Source organism: Phyllobates terribilis, unplaced genomic scaffold (assembly GCF_046119375.1).
Source record: "Phyllobates terribilis strain yellow unplaced genomic scaffold, ASM4611937v1 Scaffold_2__4_contigs__length_985480577, whole genome shotgun sequence".
Classification (NCBI taxonomy): Eukaryota; Metazoa; Chordata; class Amphibia; order Anura; family Dendrobatidae; genus Phyllobates; species Phyllobates terribilis.
In genome coordinates this window covers 313,886,891-313,906,223 of record NW_027362762.1, presented here as the reverse complement: position 1 = coordinate 313,906,223, position 19,333 = coordinate 313,886,891, and the positions used below count along the sequence as shown (strand labels likewise).

General features: G+C 44.2%; 1 protein-coding gene across 4 annotated transcripts in view; it reads right to left on the bottom strand.

Annotated features, from left to right (window-relative positions):
• MYO16 (myosin XVI) overlaps positions 1-19,333 on the bottom strand; it is a 904,557-nt gene that overhangs the window by 126,929 nt on the left and 758,295 nt on the right. The window lies entirely within an intron of this gene.

Below are 19,333 nucleotides of genomic sequence, written 5' to 3'. Positions count from 1 at the left end.
GGTGTCGGGTCCTGATCCACACTCCATCCTTATCTGAGAGTGAGATATCACACCTCTGGGTGAGGTGCAATACGTCTGTAGCAACCGAGCCCTCGGTGCTACAGTTCCATTTATCTTCAGCCTAGGTGACGTATTGTGATACAGGGCCGTGATTTTGGCTATAAAAGGGTCCCCTAGACCCCTACCCCAAGCTTTTTAAGAGAATCATATATGGCGTGCCAGGAGACTCTATGGAATGCTTTCTCAGCATCCAACGAGAGTATCTACTTACAAATTTTTAACTGCATCTAGCCCAGGAAATACTTTGTGCCTAGTAGCAGTGTCTGCTAGTCAGCGGATTATCCCGGCTGTTAAGCAAGCTACACCACCTGTAGTTTGGACACTTAATTTTTTCAAAGGAAATGCTTCGGGACCACGGGATACTTAGTGAAGAGCATCAGGAGGCACCCCAAGGCATAGGGGCTGGGACTGGCACTAGGATGCCTTGCGGTGGACAGCCGAGCTCGATCCTTATAAAAGCTTTTTAACTGCAGCAGCTTTAGTGGACGCTACTGGAGCTGGAATTACGCGGCTGCTGGCATGAGACTTGCCCTCCAATAGATCCTTGTAAATGGATTTAAAGTGTATTCATTCAAATTAGAGGGACAATTTAAATTAAAAAGCTTAGAGCTGCCTCCACCACAGGGGGGCTCTCTCGACCCACCAGCGGACAGGCACCAGTATTGGGAGAGGGGGGCTGGCCGTCAGGGTTCACCGCGGCTCTGGCACAAACCCGGCGACACGGAGGTGGCACGGGCAGGAGCGGACTGGCCGTCTCGGCTTCTCACTTTTTGGATTTTAGAAGGGCATGACATGCCTATATCTGTGTCTCCCCCTCCTTTTACTCCTCCACCTCTTTTCTTTTCGCATGACTATATGTACTTGTCACTTTTCCATGTGTTAGTTGTGTCTTCTGAGCAGTTTGTCAGCTTTTGGACACCTTTGAAGGTGTTTTCTATGTGTTTCTATGTGTTTTTGTTTGCCTGCCATTGGTTTTAACGGTGTTCGAAGGTGTTCGACGAACAGTTCGACGAACAGTTCGGCGAACACACGGGTGTTCGACGAACCGAACCGAACTCGAACACTACGGGGGTGGCTCAACACTATTCAGAAGCTTCTTTCGAACATGTGAAAATGTAACATCACGTAGAATAAAGTTTTGAGTTGAAAACTGCTTGATTTCAGTTTCTAATAACCTGCTAATGCTTATAATTTCAAAAATGACCATTTTTTTGGTCTTTATTAAAATGAAAAGGTTGATCGAAAAGTTTGGGGGATCTAAGAGTGTGGCAACCCAGTAGTCATGATTACTTCGAATTCTGACAATATGAGGGTCATGTTGCAGGTAGTGCAGCAAGAAGGCACTTATGTGTCTTGCGCATCTCGGAGCCCCAAAAATATTTTCCGGGCTAGATGCAGCTACAAATTATTATTAATTTTAAATCTGGTGGAGCTTAGTATAGATGGGCTAATAGGATCAGTGCTGCACACTGCTACAAAGCCCAAATTATTTTCCAGTCAAGATACAGATAAACATGATTAGTAATTTGAAAGCTTAAAATGGTTGGTAGGGTGATTTTAACCAATCATCAAGCTTTTACTCTCCCCAGGATGACACAGGGGTAGAAAAGTCGTTTCAGATCCATGATTTGTTCATCTTTATGAACGTGAATCTGTCTACATTATCAGTGGAGAGCCGCGTGCGCTTATCTGTCAGCACACCACCAGCAGCGCTGAACACACGTTCAGGCAGAACGCTGGCTGCGGGGCATGACAAGATCTCCAAGGCGTAAGTGGCTAGCTCCGGCCATTTATCCAGATTGGAAGCCCAAAAAGAGCAAGGGTTCAGTGACACAGTCATGGCTTCAATGTTTACTTGGTGATACTCCTGTACCATCGTCTCTAGGCATTGACTATGTGTCAGACTTCTTGTCTCCTGTGGCCTTGCAAAGGATGGGCTAAAAAAGTGGTGAAATGATTCCGCAAAATTGATGTTACCAGCAGATACTGTGGTTCTGTTGCGGTTTGAGTGCTGAACACTTGACGGTCCCACGGTTGGCAAGTTGGAACTGTGAGATTCACTACGTGCACCACTGGTGTTTTGTGGAAAAGCACATGTAAGATTCTGCAACAGTCTCTGCTGATACTCCTGCATGCGTGCATCCCTTTCTATGGCAGGAATAATTTCTGCAAATTTACTTTTGCATCGGGGATCTAACAGTGTGGCAACCCAGTAGTCAGGATTATTTCTAATTCTCACAATTCGAGGGTCATGTTGCAGGTAGTGCAGCAAGAAGGCACTCATGTGTGTTGCGCATCCAGGAGCACCAAGTCCCTGTTGTGTTGGTGGCGAGGTAACAATCATGCTTCCTTCCTCTGTCCTCTCCCCCCAACCTCGCACAACAGAAATGTGATCAAGGTCTCCCTCATCTGATGAGTCTTCCATCAGTTCATCCTCCACTTCTTCCTGGGCTCCTGCACCTTCCTCACTAGTTTGGCTGCTACCATGCGCCCTGGTAAAACCATCTCCCCCACCCTCACATGCCTGCCGCCTTGGTGCTGCCGACCGTCTGGACCTTGCAGATGTTAGCCCTTCCGCATACAACTCCTCCTCCTCTACTTCCTCCACCTCCTCTTGTGCCACCACCTGACTCCGAATTCTGTTTAACATGTGCTCCAGCATGTAAATCACCGGAATAGTCATGCTGATAATGGCATCGTCAGCACTAAACATCTTCGTCGCCATTTCAAAACTGTGCAGAAGGGTGCATAGGTCCCTGATCTGAGACCACTCCTCCAGCGTGATTTGCCCCACCTCCGGATCTCGTTGGCCCAGGCTATACGTCAGAAAGTATTGCACCAGGGCTTGTCGGTGCTGCCACAGTCGCTGCAACATGTGCAGAGTTGAATTCCACCGGGTAGGCACATCGCATTTTAGCCGGTGAAGTGGCAGGCCCAACGACTTCTGTAGAGATGTAAGTCGCTGAGCTGCGGGATGCGAACGGCGGAAGTGAGCACACAGCGACCGTGCCCTCTGCAGAAGGCCATCTAGTCTGGGATAGTGGGCTAAAAATTGCTGGACAACCAGGTTCAACACGTGAGCCATACAAGGCACGTGTGTGACATTGCCCCGGCGAAGGGCCGCACCCAGGTTTGCAGCATTGTCACACACGGCCTTCCCTGGTTTCAGGTCCAGTGGAGACAACCATTCATGAAATTGGTTCTCCAGAGCTGACCACAACTCCTCAGCTGTGTGACTCACATTTCCCAGACATTTCAAAGTAAAAACCGCCTGATGACGTTGAGCCCTACTGCCAGCATAGTAAGGAGGTGTGCAGGATCCCTTCTGCGCAGTTAGAAAGCTTGTGGCATGACCAGACAGGCTTTGGGTGCAGGTGGAAGACCGAGAGGAGGTTGAGGAGGCAGAAGCAGTGGAGGAACTTTGACATAAAGAGGATTGACGCACAACTCGTGGGGACGGCAAGACTTGGACAGCAGCCCCTTGTCCTGCTGTCACCATAGTTACCCAGTACCCAGTCAGCGACATGTAACGCCCCTGTCCATGCCTACTCGTCCAAGTGTCTGTGGTGAAATGCACCCTGTCACACACAGAGTTTCTCAAAGAAGCGGTGATGTTGTGTGCGACATGCTGGTGGAGCGCAGGCACACCTTTCTTTGAGAAGTAGTGCCGACTGGGCATCTGGTACTGGGGCACTGCGACGGACATAGGGTCTCGAAAATCCTCTGTGTCCACCAGGCGGAAAGGCAGCATTTCTGTAGCCAAGAGCTTGAAGATGGTGAAATTCAACCTCTTAGCTTTCTCATGGCTAGAAGGAAATGGTCTTTTACTTGTCCACATCTGAGGGACCGAGGGCTGGCTATTGTGCTTAGACGGGGTTGATAAGGGTGTCCCCGGCAAACTGCCGGTCTGTGTGGAAGATGCAGGCGGACATGTTAGGTTGCCTTGATCCAAAGGTGGTGCTATCGATGTCGGACAGCGCTCAACACCAGCTGGTGTTACCACCTCCAAAGAAAATGATGACCTGCCAATCACGCTGGCTGTTGCGGGTAAAGAGGTGGCAGGTCTGTGCCCCAAAACAGGTATGACTGCTGTCCCCCCAGTCACAGAGGATGAAGAGGCCGCGGATGCACAAGATATGGCAGACGGTGGTTGGCCCGGCCGGCTAGGCCGCATTGTAGCACACTGAGCTTCCCACTGCAATTTATGCTTCATGTCCATGTGCCGGTTCATGCATGAAGTACTCAAACTATGTATTTTTTGGCCTCTACTTAGCTTTTGCTGACAAATATTACAGATAACACGAGTTGGGCCATCTTTATCGATCTGAAAAAATGCCCAGGCTATGCAAGGCTTAGCACCCATGTGACCTGAAGAGCCACCACGACTTGTGGTGAGAGGCAGAGTTGTGTTTGAGGATGCAGTTGTTGACGTCCTTCCAGTACTACGTCTCTGTCCAGGAAGGCGCAACCTGACCTCGTCGTCACTAGCATCTTCCTCCACCTCCTCTGCTGACCTCATCTCTTGGCTGACTGTGGGCTGACAGTAAGTGGGATCTCCAACCTCATCATCATCACCCTGTGCAATATCACACCCGTCGTCCTCAGAGCCAACCTGTTCCTGCCCTGACAAAAAACTAAAGTTGTCGCTCCAATCAGGTATTTGAGTCTCATCATCGTCTTCCTCATTGTCTCCACCAACAGGAGTTACAGTTTGGGAATGAGGGTCTACATTATGGTCAGAACCTTCTGCGTCTGGTCCTGGATCCGATTCATAAAGATTCTGGGCATCAGTGCAGATCATTTCCTCGTCTGGATTCACAGAAGCGCTGGAGTCGACCTCTGATTCCCAGGCTATAGTATGAGTAAACAGCTCTGCAGACTCAACCATCTGTTCTACCTCATACTCAGACGGGCAGCTGGAGATTTGGGAGCTGTGAGGAAGCAAGTGCGATTGGGGTGACACCTTTGAGGACTGGAGTATTTGTGATGTTGAAGTTGATGTGGAGGAGAGCCCACTTAAAGGAGCACTTGATATCCGTTGAAGCACCTGCTGTTTTTGTGCCTCATCTGGAATTTGTAGCGATTGGCGTGGCCGTAAGAAAGGGATCTTATCACATTGTCCGCTAAAAGAAGTAGACATTTTAGTTTGGCTGGAAGATGGTCTTTCTTCTGCAGATGTTACTGTTGCTTTAACACCTACCCCACGGACACAACCTTTTTTCCCCTTCCCAACACGGCTATTCCCCTTTCCACCAGCAGCAGGCCTTTTTCCACTCATTTTGGTGGTTAACTTATTCACAACTCTGGAGTTGTTTGCACAAAAAAACAATGGATGGGAACCGAGCAGAGCTGAGTGGCCAAACTGTAGTATTAGGCCAAAACTATTGGCTGGGTTAGAAGCAGAAAAAAATTATATTCAATTTGCAACCTGATGGAGGTCAGTATAGATGGACTAATAGAGAAAGTCCCACACATAGCTAGAAGCCCAAATATTTTTTCAGAGGTAGATGCAGAAAAAAAATATATTCAGTTTGCAACCTGATGGAGGTCAGTATAGATGGACTAATAGAGAAAGTCCCACACACTGCTAGAAGGCCAAATATTTTTTCAGAGGTAGATGCAGAAAAAAATTATATTCACTTTGCAACCGGATGGAGGTCTGTATAGATGGATTAATAGAACAAGTCCCACACACAGCTAGAAGCCCAATATTTTTTCAGAGGTAGATGCAGAAAAAAAATATATTCAGATTGCAACCTGATGGAGGTCAGTATAGATGGACTAATAGAACAAATCCCACACACAGCTAGAAGCCCAAATATTTTTTCAGTGGTAGATGCAGATAAAAATTATTTTTAATTTGCAACCTGATGGAGGTCAGTATAGATGGACTAATAGAGAAAGTCCCACACACTGCTAGAAGGCCAAATATTTTTTCAGAGCTAGATGCAGACAAAAAATTATTTTCAGTTTGCAACCTGATGGAGGTCAGTATAGATCGACTAATAGAACAAGTCCCACACACAGCTAGAAGCCCAAATATTTTTTCAGAGGTAGATGCAGAAAAAAATTATATTCAGTTTGCAACCTGATGGAGGTCTGTATAGATGGATTAATAGAACAAGTCCCACACACAGCTAGAAGCCCAATATTTTTTCAGAGGTAGATGCAGAAAAAATATATATTCAGATTGCAACCTGATGGAGGTCAGTATAGATGGACTAATAGAGAAAGTCCCACACACTGCTAGAAGGCCAAATATTTTTTCAGAGCTAGATGCAGACAAAAAATTATTTTTAATTTGCAACCTGATGGAGGTCAGTATAGATGGACTAATAGAGAAAGTCCCACACACAACTAGAAGCCCAAATATTTTTTCAGAGCTAGATGCAGAAAAAAATTATATTCAGTTTGCAACCTGATGGAGGTCAGTATAGATGGACTAATAGAACAAGTCCCACACACAGCTAGAAGCCCAAATATTTTTTCAGAGGTAGATGCAGAAAAAAATTATATTCAGTTTGCAACCTGATGGAGGTCTGTATAGATGGATTAATAGAACAAGTCCCACACACAGCTAGAAGCCCAATATTTTTTCAGAGGTAGATGCAGAAAAAAAATATATTCAGTTTGCAACCTGATGGAGGTCAGTATAGATGGACTAATAGAGAAAGTCCCACACACTGCTAGAAGGCCAAATATTTTTTCAGAGCTAGATGCAGACAAAAAAATATTTTTAATTTGCAACCTGATGGAGGTCAGTATAGATGGACTAATAGAGAAAGTCCCACACACTGCTAGAAGGCCAAATATTTTTTCAGAGCTGGATGCAGATAAAAATTATTTTTAATTTGCAACCTGATGGAGGTCAGTATAGATGGACTAATAGAGAAAGTCCCACACACTGCTAGAAGGCCAAATATTTTTTCAGAGCTAGATGCAGAAAAAAATTATATTCAGTTTGCAACCTGATGGAGGTCAGTATAGATGGACTAATAGAACAAGTCCCACACACAGCTAGAAATTAAAATATTTTTTCAGAGGTAGATGCAGATAAAAATTATTTTTAATTTGCAACCTGATTGAGGTCAGTATAGATGGACTAATAGAACAAGTCCCACACACTGCTAGAAGCCCAAATATTTTTTCAGAGGTAGATGCAGAAAAAAATTATATTCAGTTTGCAACCTGATGGAGGTCTGTATAGATGGATTAATAGAACAAGTCCCACACACAGCTAGAAGCCCAATATTTTTTCAGAGGTAGATGCAGAAAAAAAATATATTCTGTTTGCAACCTGATGGAGGTCAGTATAGATGGACTAATAGAGAAAGTCCCACACACAGCTAGAAGCCCAAATATTTTTTCAGAGGTAGATGCAGAAAAAAATATATTCAGTTTGCAACCTGATGGAGGTCGGTATAGATGGACTAATACAACAAGTCCCACACACAGCTAGAAGCCCAATATTTTTTCAGAGCTAGATGCAGAAAAAAATTATATTCAATTTGCAACCTGATGGAGGTCAGTATAGATGGACTAATAGAATGAGGCTATGCCCAAAAGATTTTACTTCACTAGGTGCAGTAAAAAAATTGGTATTCTATACACAGGTGGTATATCTTGCAACACAGATAGGCTACTCCACTGACTAACACACTCTGCAATAGGCCAAAAAGGATTAGCTTTGCTAGATTCAGCCAAATGCTGTGAAAAAAACTTGCACAGCACTGGCACAGACCTGCCTGGCAAAAACTGATAGGAACTGATGTAACCTAGTCCTGAAAAGGACTCCAATTACAATTAGTCTTTACTAGAGATGAGCGGTGTTCGACTTGAACTGTTCGCCAATCTCAAATTCGAGCTGTTTTGGGCGGTGTTCGAGTTGTTCGACGAACCCGAACGATTTGCAAAAAATTCGGCTGTTCGAGGTTATGTTCGATAACTGTTCGTGCACCAAAAGCGTGTCCTGCATGTCTGGCGCTATTTAGAGCACCAATCATGCAGGGATTGTCTGCCACTCACTGTAATGCCACAGCCATGGTGGTTGTGGCATTACAGTGATTGCCCAAATCGATGGGAACAGTGCCAACAGTGAAACATGAAAAGCCGGCAATTCAGCAGCGGCATACACCTGTACCCGACAATTTAGAACCGAAAGAATAGAGCATCACACATAGATTAGATAGATATAAACATGTCAGCCACATATATACGAAGTACAGTGAAAGTGCTGCTTACTGTACTTGTCATTTAGCGTAAAGGATTTATCAAAAAAAATAATAGTGTTTTCATGCACCGTCTCTTTAAAAAAGCTGGCCGGCAATTCAGCATCTGTACCCGACAATTTAGAATAGAAGGAATAGAGAATCACACATAGATTAGATAGATAGAAACATGTCAGTCACATATATAAGAAGTGCAGTGACAGTGTTGATTACTGTACTTGTCATTTAGTGTAAAGGATTTATTTAAAAAAATAATAGTGTTTTCATGCACTGTCTCTTTAAAAAAGCCGGCCGGCAATTCAGCAGCGGTACCCGACAATTTATAACAGACAGAATAGAGCATCATACATAGATTAGATAGATAGAAACATGTCAGCCACATATATACGAAGTACAGTGACAGTGTTGCTTACTGTACTTGTCATTTAGCGTAAAGGATTTATCAAAAAAAATAATAGTGTTTTCATGCACCGTCTCTTTAAAAAAGCCGGCCGGCAATTCAGCAGCGGTACCCGACAATTTATAACAGACAGAATAGAGCTTCACACATAGATTAGATAGATAGAAACATGTCAGTCACATATATATGAAGTACAGTGATAGTGTTGGTTACTGTACTTGTCATTTAGTATTAAAATAAAGGATTTATTATTAAAAAAATTGGCGTGGGGTTCCCCTTAATTTTAGGCTCTAGCGGAGGTTAAGCAGACGGCTGGGGCAGATGTTTGAAGCCTGGGAAGGCGGTAATACCCACGGAGCTTCCCAGGCTACTAATATCAGCCCCCAGCTGAATACATAGCCTTTACTAGCTATTAAAATGGGGACCCCCCCAAAAAAATGACGTGGGGTCCCCCCTAATTTAATAGCTAGCAAAGGCTAGGCAGACAGCTGGGGGCTGATATTAATAGCCCAGGAAGGGAGCCATGAATATTGGCCCCCTCCCAGGCTAGAAACACCAGCCGTCAGCCGCCCCAGAAATGGCGCATTCATAGGATGCGCCAATTCTGGCACTTAGCCTCGCTCTTCCACGCTGCCCTGGTGCGGTGGCAGGGGGTAATAGGGTTGGGGTTGATGTCAGCTTATAATGCCAGCTGACATCAAGCCCAGGTTAGTAATGGAGAGGCGTCTATAAGACACCCCCATTACTAACCCCATAGTCAAAGTTAAAAAAAACACAAACACCCAGAATAAAGTCCTTTAATTGAAATAAAGACACAATCCTTTATTGTTCTAAATTAAACCATACTTACCATCACGCCCATTCCAGCTGAAGCCAACGATCTCCTGCAATAAAAGAAAAATAATAAAGCAACCTCATCCTTACCTTTCCATGGTTCCCACGACAGCTTCAGCTCTGCTACATCGAGATGACAGGCTGGACCGCAGCAGAACGCTGCCATCCAGCCTGTCATCCCGCAGACACTGAGAAGCGCAGGCTTGCTTGCGCTGCTCAGCGTCTCTCTGTGACGACATCCAGATGAGCCGAGTTCATGTCCAATGAACTCGGCTCACCTCATGCACGTCACTGACAGCGTGGGAAAATTCTCATGCTGAAGCGGTGAGTGCAGGAGAATTCTCCCACGCTGTTAGTGACGTGCATAAGGTGAGCTCATGTCCAATGAACTCAGCTCACCTCCTGCACGTCACTGACAGCGTGGGAGAATTCTCCTGCACTCAGCGCTTCAGCGTGAGAATTCTCCCGCTGAAGCGCTGAGTGCAGGAGAATTTTCCCACGCTGTCAGTGACGTGCATAAGGTGAGCTCATGTCCAATGAACTCAGCTCACCTCCTGCACGTCACTGACAGCGTGGGAGAATTCTCCTGCACTCAGCGCTTCAGTGTGAGAATTCTCCCACGCTGAAGCGCTGAGTGCAGGAGAATTTTCCCACGCTGTCAGTGACGTGCATGAGGTGAGCCGAGTTCATTGGACATTAACTCGGCTCATCTGGATGCCCTCACAGAGAGACACTGTGGAGCGCAAGCAAGCCTGCGCTTCTCAGTGTCTGCGGGATGACAGGCTGGATGGCAGCGTTCTGCTGCGGTCCAGCCTGTCATCTCGATGTAGCAGAGCTGAAGCTGTCATGGGAACCATGGAAAGGTAAGGATGATGTTGCTTTATTATTTTTCTTTTATTTCAGGAGATCGTTGGCTTCAGCTGGAATGGGCGTGATGGTAAGTATGGTTTAATTTAGAACAATAAAGAATTGTGTGTTTATTTCAATTAAAGGACTTTTTTCTGGGTGTTGTGTTTTTTTTAAATACTTTACTAGAAATTCATGGTGGTCATGTCTAATATTGGCGTGACCCCATGAATTTCGGGCTTAGGGCCAGCTGATAATGCCAAGCTGGCCCTAACCCCTTTATTACCCAGTGAGCCACCGCATCAGGGCCCTGGATGAGTTGGGTACAGCGCCAGAAGATGGCGCTTCTATGAACGCGCCATTTTCCGGGGTGGCTGCGGACTGCAATTTGCAGCGGGGGTGGCCCAGAAAGCTTGGGCCTCCCTGCGCTGCGGATTCCAGCCCCCAGCTGCCTAGTTGTACCTGGCTGGACACAAAAACAGGGCGAAGCCCTGCGTCAATTTTCTTTAAATTATTTCATGAAATAATTAAGAAAAAAAGGGCTTCCCTATATTGTTGTGTCCGGCCAGGTACAAATAGGCAGCTGGTGGTTGGGGGCAGCCCGTTCCTGCCTGCTGTACCTGGCTGGACACAAATATAGTGCGAAGCCCCACGTCAATTTTTTTTAAATTATTTCATGAATTTCCTGAAATAATTTAAAAAAATTGAAGTGGGGCTTCGCACTATATTTGTGTCCAGCCCGGTACAGCAGGCAGGAACTGGCTGCCCCCATCCACCAGCTGCCTATTTGTACCTGGCCGGACACAACAATATAGGGAAGCCCTTTTTTTCTTAATTATTTCATGAATTTCATGAAATAATTAAAAAAAATTGAAGTGGGGCTTCGCACTATATTTGTGTCCAGCCAGGTACAGCAGGCAGGAACGGGCTGCCCCCAACCACCAGCTGCCTATTTGTACCTGGCCGGACACAACAATATAGGGAAGCCCTTTTTTTCTTAATTATTTCATGAATTTCATGAAATAATTAAAAAAAAAGTACGTGGGGCTTCGCCCTATTTTTGTGTCCAGCCAGGTACAACTAGGCAGCTGGGGGCTGGAATCTGCAGCGCAGGGAGGCCCAAGCTTTCTGGGCCCCCCCCCGCTACAAATTGCAGTCCGCAGCCACCCCGGAAAATGGCGCGTTCATAGAAGCGCCATCTTCTGGCGCTGTACCCAACTCATACAGGGCCCTGGTGCGGTGGCTCACTGGGTAATAAAGGGGTTAGGGCCAGCTTGGTATTATCAGCTGGCCCCAAGCCCAAAATTCATGGGGTCACGCCAGTATTAGACATGACCGCCATGAATTTCTAGTAAAGTATTTAAAAAAAACACAACACCCAGAATAAAGTCCTTTAATTGAAATAAAGACACAATTCTTTATTGTTCTAAATTAAACCATACTTACCATCACACCCATTCCAGCTGAAGCCAACGATCTCCTGCAATAAAAGAAAAATAATAAACCAACCTCATCCTTACCTTTCCATGGTTCCCACGACAGCTTCAGCTCTGCTACATCGAGATGACTGGCTGGACCGCAGCAGAACGCTGCCATCCAGTCTGTCATCCCGCAGACACTGAGAAGCGCAGGCAAGCTTGCGCTCCTCACTGTCTCGCTGTGACGGCATCCAGATGAGCCGAGGTCATGTCCAATGAACTCGGCTCACCTCATGCACGTCACTGACAGCGTGGGAAAATTCTCACGCTGAAGTGCTGAGTGCAGGAGAATTCTCCCACGCTGTCAGTGATGTGCATGAGGTGAGCTCATGTCCAATGAACTCAGCTCACCTCCTGCACGTCACTGACAGCGTGGGAAAATTCTCCTGCAATCAGCGCTTCAGCGTGAGAATTTTCCCACGCTGTCAGTGACGTGCATGAGGTGAGCCGAGTTCATTGGACATGAACTCGGCTCATCTGGATGTCGTCACAGAGAGACGCTGAGCAGCGCAAGCAAGCCTGCGCTTCTCAGTGTCTGCGGGATGACAGGCTGGATGGCAGCGTTCTGCTGCGGTCCAGCCTGTCATCTCGATGTAGCAGAGCTGAAGCTGTCGTGGGAACCATGGAAAGGTAAGGATGAGGTTGCTTTATTATTTTTCTTTTATTGCAGGAGATCGTTGGCTTCAGCTGGAATGGGCGTGATGGTAAGTATGGTTTAATTTAGAACAATAAAGGATTGTGTCTTTATTTCAATTAAAGGACTTTATTCTGGGTGTTTGTGTTTTTTTTAACTTTGACTATGGGGTTAGTAATGGGGGTGTCTTATAGACGCCTCTCCATTACTAACCTGGGCTTGATGTCAGCTGGCATTATAAGCTGACATCAACCCCAACCCTATTACCCCCTGCCACCGCACCAGGGCAGCGTGGAAGAGCGAGGCTAAGTGCCAGAATTGGCACATCCTATGAATGCGCCATTTCTGGGGCGGCTGACGGCTGGTGTTTCTAGCCTGGGAGGGGGCCAATATTTATGGCTCCCTTCCTGGGCTATTAATATCAGCCCCCAGCTGTCTGCCTAGCCTTTGCTAGCTATTAAATTAGGGGGGACCCCACGTCATTTTTTTGGGGGGGTCCCCCATTTTAATAGCTAGTAAAGGCTATGTATTCAGCTGGGGGCTGATATTAGTAGCCTGGGAAGCTCCGTGGGTATTACCCCCTTCCCAGGCTTCAAACATCTGCCCCAGCCGTCTGCTTAACCTCCACTAGAGCCTAAAATTAAGGGGAACCCCACGCCAATTTTTTTAATAATAAATCCTTTATTTTAATACTAAATGACAAGTACAGTAACCAACACTATCACTGTACTTCATATATATGTGACTGACATGTTTCTATCTATCTAATCTATGTGTGATGCTCTATCTTTCTGTTCTAAATTGTCGGGTACCGCTGCTGAATTGCCGGCCGGCTTTTTTAAAGAGACAGTGCATGAAAACACTATTATTTTTTTAAATAAATCCTTTACACTAAATGACAAGTACAGTAAGCAACACTATCACTGTACTTATTATATATGTGACTGACATGTTTCTATCTATCTAATCTATGTGTGAAGCTCTATTCTTTCTGTTCTAAATTGTCGGGTACAGATGCTGAATTGCCGGCCGGCTTTTTTAAAGAGACGGTGCATGAAAACACTAATATTTTTTTAAATAAATCCTTTACACTAAATGACAAGTGCAGTAACCAACACTGTCACTGTGCTTCTTATATGTGTGACTGACATGTTTCTATCTATCTAATCTATGTGTGATGCTCTATTCCTTCTTGTCTAAATTGTCGGGTACCGGTGTATGCCGCTGCTGAATTTGCCGGCCGGCTTTTTTAAAGAGAGTGTCTTCTGAGCAGTTTGTCAGCTTTTGGACACCTTTGCAGGTGTTTTCTATGTGTTTCTATGTGTTTTTGTTTGCCTGCCATTGGTTTTATCGGTGTTCGACGGTGTTCTAAGGTGTTCGACGAACAGTTCGACGAACAGTTCCTCGAACATCCCGGTGTTCGACGAACCGAACCGAACCCGAACACTATGGGGGTGGCTCAACACTAGTCTTTACTCCCACAATATATCTATTTAAGAGCACAGACCTGCCTGATAAAAGTCGTAGGAAATGCTGTAACCTAGTCCTTAAAAGGACTGCAATCACAACTATTCCCTACTCCCAAGCTATCTGTAGATTTGTGCGAAAATTGGCTTGAAATTAACAAGGTATAGCGCACACAGCAACAGCGGTGCCGTCTAACACGCAGCTGCAGCAGTGAGAAAATGGTGGCGACGGGGAAAATGGCTTGGTCTTATAGGGCAAGGACATGTGACATACACTGCCAATGACACATGCCCTTGCTTGTGTAAAAAAAAGCACTTCGCTCCGTGTGTGCGCTGCTGATAGGCTGACAGATTGCACCTCCCCACTGTAAATGTGGGAAAGAGGAAAAAAAAATGGAGATCTTCATTGTTCCTGCAGAGATCCATCCCCTGCCCCTCCCCCCACCCCGCTGTACACTCAAACTGCGTATTAACATTAATTTTCATCATTACTGAGAAAAAATCCAGTTATGATTTTGGTGCACGAACAGTTATCGAACATAACCTCGAACAGCCGAATTTTTCTCAAATTGTTCGTGTTCGCCGAACGGCTCGATCACCGCCCAAAACAGCTCGAGTTTGAGATTGGCGAACAGTTCGAGTAGAACAACGCTCATCTCTACTTCTAAGGCGAGCATGATATTGTCATGTATTAATATAGGGATGGACTCATAGGATAGGAATATAATACTTCCACTTTATAAAACATTAGTGTGACCTCAACTGCAATATACAGTTCAGTTATGGACACCAGTTCATAGAAAGGATACCCTGAATTTAGAAAAAGGTACAAAGAAGAGCAATAAAACTGATGGCATTGGTAAATTTATGTTATAAGGAAAGATTAAAAGAATTAAATGTATTTAGTCTTGAGAAGAGACGACTAAAGGTGGGGGTGGGCATGAATAACTTTTACAAGTACATATATGGCCTATGCGAAAATATGATCAAAAGCTATATCCCATAAAACCCATTGAAAAAAAGAGGGGTCACTCCCGCCATCCAGAGAAAGGTTCAGGATCTCTAGAGGAGACAGGTCTTCTTTATCATAAGAGTTATTGATCTTTGAAATAGCCTACTTTAAGAGATGGTCACAGTGGGAAATGTTGATGGCTTAAAAAATGCTTATATGCTTTTTTAGAAGAAATGTAAAAAAAGATAGAATATGTAAATGTAAAAAATAATTTGTAAAGTTCTTTTCTAAATGTTTAGTACAGTGGATTGACAATTGGTATCAAGGAGGAAAAGATTCCCTTGTTTTAGTAGACTGGATCATGCATTATGGTAGTGTATACAGTGGGTATGGAAAGTATTCAGACCCTTTAAATTTTTCACTCTTTGTTTCATTGCAGCCATTTGGTAAATTCTAAAACATTCATTTTTTTTCTTTTTCATTAAAGTATACTTTGCACCCCATCTTGACTGAAAAAAAACCCAGAAATGTAGAAATGTTTGCAAATTTATTAAAAAAGAAAAACTGAAATATCACATGGTCATAATTATTCAGACCCCTTGCTCAGACACTCATATTTAAGTCACATGCTGTCCATTTCCTTGTGATCCTCCTTGAGATGGTTCTACTCCTTCATTGGAGTCCAGTTGTGTTTAATTAAACTGATAGGACTTGATTTGGAGAGGCACACACCTGTCTATATAAGACCTCACAGCTCACAGTGCATGTGAGACCAAATGAGAATCATGAGCTCAAAGGAACTGCCCAAGGGGCTCAGAGACAGAATTGTGGCAAGGCACAGATCTGGCCAAGGTTACAAAAGAATTTCTGCATTACTCAAGGTTCCTAAGAGCACAGTGGCCTCCATAATCCTTAAATGGAAGAAGTCTGGGACCATCAGAAGTCTTCCTAGACCTGGCCATCCAGCCAAACTGAGCAATCGTGGGAGAAGAGCCTTGGTGAGAGAGGTAAAGAAGAACCACAAGATCACTGTGGCTGAGCTCCAGAGGAGAAAGTTCCATAAAGTTAACTATCACTGCAGCCCTCCACCAGTCGGGCCTTTATGGCAGAGTGGCCCGATGGAAGCCTCTCCTCAGTGCAAGACATATGAAAGCCTGCATAGAGTTTGCTCAAAAACACATGAAGGACTCCCAGACTATGAGAAATAAGATTCTCTGGTCTGATGAGATGAAGATAGGACTTTTTGGAGATAATTCTAAGCGGTATGTGTGGAGAAAGCCAGGCACTGCTCATCACCTGCCCAATACAATCCCAGCAGTGAAACATGGTGGTGGCAGCATCAAGCTATGGGGGTGTTTTTCAGCTGCAGGGACAGGACGACTGGTTGCAATTGAAGGAAACATGAATGCGGCCAAGTACAGAGATATCCTGGGTGAAAACCTCTTCCAGAGTGCTCTGGACCTCAGACTTGGCCGAAGGTTCACCTTCCAACAAGACAATGACCCCAAGCACACAGCTAAAATAACAAAGGAGTGGCTTCAGAACAACTCTGTGACCATTCTTGACTGGCCCAGCCAGAGCCCTGACCTAAACCAAATTGAGCATCTCTGGAGAGACGTGAAAATGGCTGTCCACCAACGTTCACCATCCAACCTGACGGAACTGGAGAAGATCTGCAAGGAAGAATGGCAGAGGATCCCCAAATCCAGGCGTGAAAAACTTGTTGCATCATTTCCAAAAAGACTCATGGCTGTACTAGCTCAAAAGGGTGTTTCTACTCAATACTGAGCAAAGGGTCTGAATACTTATGACCATGTGATATTTCAGTTTTTCTTTTTTAATAAATTTGCAAAAATTTGCACATTTCTGGGTTTTTTTCAGTCAAGATGGGGTGAAGGGTGTACTTTAATGAAAAGAAAAATGAACTTTTTAGAATTTACCAAATGGCTGCAATAAAACAAAGAGTGAAAAATTAAAGGGGTCTGAATACTTTCCGTACCCACTGTATGCCCTTTTACTTTGTCCTCTCCCATTTATTGGTTGAACTTGATGGATATTTGTCTTCTTTCAAATAAAATTAACTATGTCATTTTATTAACAATGTAAGTATGATACATGTATGTTCTAATTTATTTTTAAAAAGTAACCACCATTTTAATTTTTATTTAATAAATCAATGTTACACATGAAAATAAGCAACTTTGTAATATATCTTATCAGAGAACTCTCCTTCTATCTCCTCTAGGACTGATCTCTCATTTTCAAAATTCTCAATTTACGGATAAAATGTGTATTCAGTGAAGACAGATTGTCACATTACTGAGGTAGGAGATGGCAGTTATTACTGATAATCTTCTATGTAGATGGGAGGAAGAGGTAAGAGCTCTGCCTCCAGCGCCCACCTCCTATTTCCCACTCCCTTTTACATAGAACCTTACCAATAGCAACTGTCATCTCATAGGAATAAAGTTATATGTAACAGAAGCTATATCAAATGTGGACATAGATTTATGATCTTTACCCCTTAACAATACTGATGCACATATCAACATTTTTGAAGACAAAGTTGTGTCATAAATCATCCCTGTGTAATGCATGAGTAATATAACAAGTAGTGTTGAGCGAATTTGTTCGGCATTTCAAATTTGTGTTCAGGGTTCCAACTTGTTCGCGCCAAAAAATCGGCTCCGCCCATGAACATCCCTGATTTGCCACACTGTCACGCAGATGACATCTGCATGACAGCATGGCATTACACATGCATGCATTACACATCCCTGATTTGCCACGCTGTCAGATGACATCTGCGTGACAGCGTGGCAAATCAGGGATGTTCATGAGCGTAGCCGATTTTTTGGCGCAAACAAGTCGGAACCCCGAATACGAACACGAATTTGAAATGCCAAACAAATTTGCTCAACACTAATAACAAGTCCTGGTTGCAGTTAAAGAGGCACTCAAATGATTGCTTTTCTAGGGTCAGGTATTATAAGCAGCACTTGCAGGGTGTAACAACCATAGTAAGTGCACAATCACACACATCTTTACAAGTCAAGTTTACGGTCCATGTGAACTTGTGATGTGTGCAAATATTGAAAGGTGCAAATGGAGTTCAAACAAACATGTTTTTTACCCCATGTCACTGAAGTAGAACATGTTATGTACCATTTCTCTGGTCTAAAGTTTTCCATTGAACTCTTAATATGCGGTTCACTTGAAGGCAAGTCTACCCCTTAGTTTCCTGTTTTTCAAGTGGCAAATATTGATTGAGGCTTGCAAAAAAGGATGTATTCAAATGAATAAATAAAAAGGAAGTTAAGGCAATTGTCCGAAACTAAACTAATGTAATATCAATACCACATTAATGACCATATGATAGGTTATTAATATGAGATTGGTTGGGGTCTGTCTGATACCCCACCACCACACACTGATCAGCTGTAAACTGCGCCGGCAGCCTCAATATGATAGATCATCAATATGAGATTGGTGGGGTCTTACTCCACTGGCCCCCCTCACAAGTCTGGTATAATCTGTTAATCAAGTGAATGGGAGATAAAGTGCAGTACTCAGCAGCAGCCATCTCAACAATAAATAGGGCGGCAGTGTTCCACCCTGTACAATGCTTGTGTCTAGCTACTACCTGCGCAGATTACACCTGATCAGTGGACCTCCACTTAAATTGTAGATAAAGTACAGTACTGGGCAGTGGTCACTAAGCAATGTACAGAGCAGCAATATTCCACCCCACACACAGCTTATATCTGGCCTCTGCCTTGGAAGATGGCTGTTCGGTTGGAGAACCTGGTATCATATCCCCACTTGACTGAGAAATAAAGTACAGTACCTGGAAGCGGGCACTCAGCAATGTATGGAGCTGCAGTGTTCTGTCCCTTACACTGTGTATATCCGGTTGCTGACACTGATTAGTGGGAATGCCAAGTGTTGCACTCCCACAAAACTCATGTTGATGACCTGTCTTATTGATAGATCATCAACTGCTTAGTGCTGGACAAAGCGTTTCAGAAATGAATGAACAAGAAGAGAAAATAACCATGTAGCATCGAAATTAGGCCTCTGAGGCTTGTACTACTGAGACATCATCTGTCAGAACACTTTACAAAGCAAGTATAAAAAAAATCAAGAAACGTAGTAGGTCCATTATTTAACATTTAGTTTGGAGAATAGTACATTAATTGTTCCTCCCTGCCTTCTATGTTTTAGTCAGTACAGTGTTTTGCTTTGTTTCAACAGCAAACATAAATTATTTGACTATTATTGCTTTCACCTTGATCTAGACAGAGGTCATGAATGCCATAGACTAACAAAAGGCTAATAGCTCAGACTTCCTAAAGAATACCATAAATAATAAATTGTCACCTAAACCTACACAGAAAACAAGACCATTGAAATTCAAATAAACATACTGTGCATG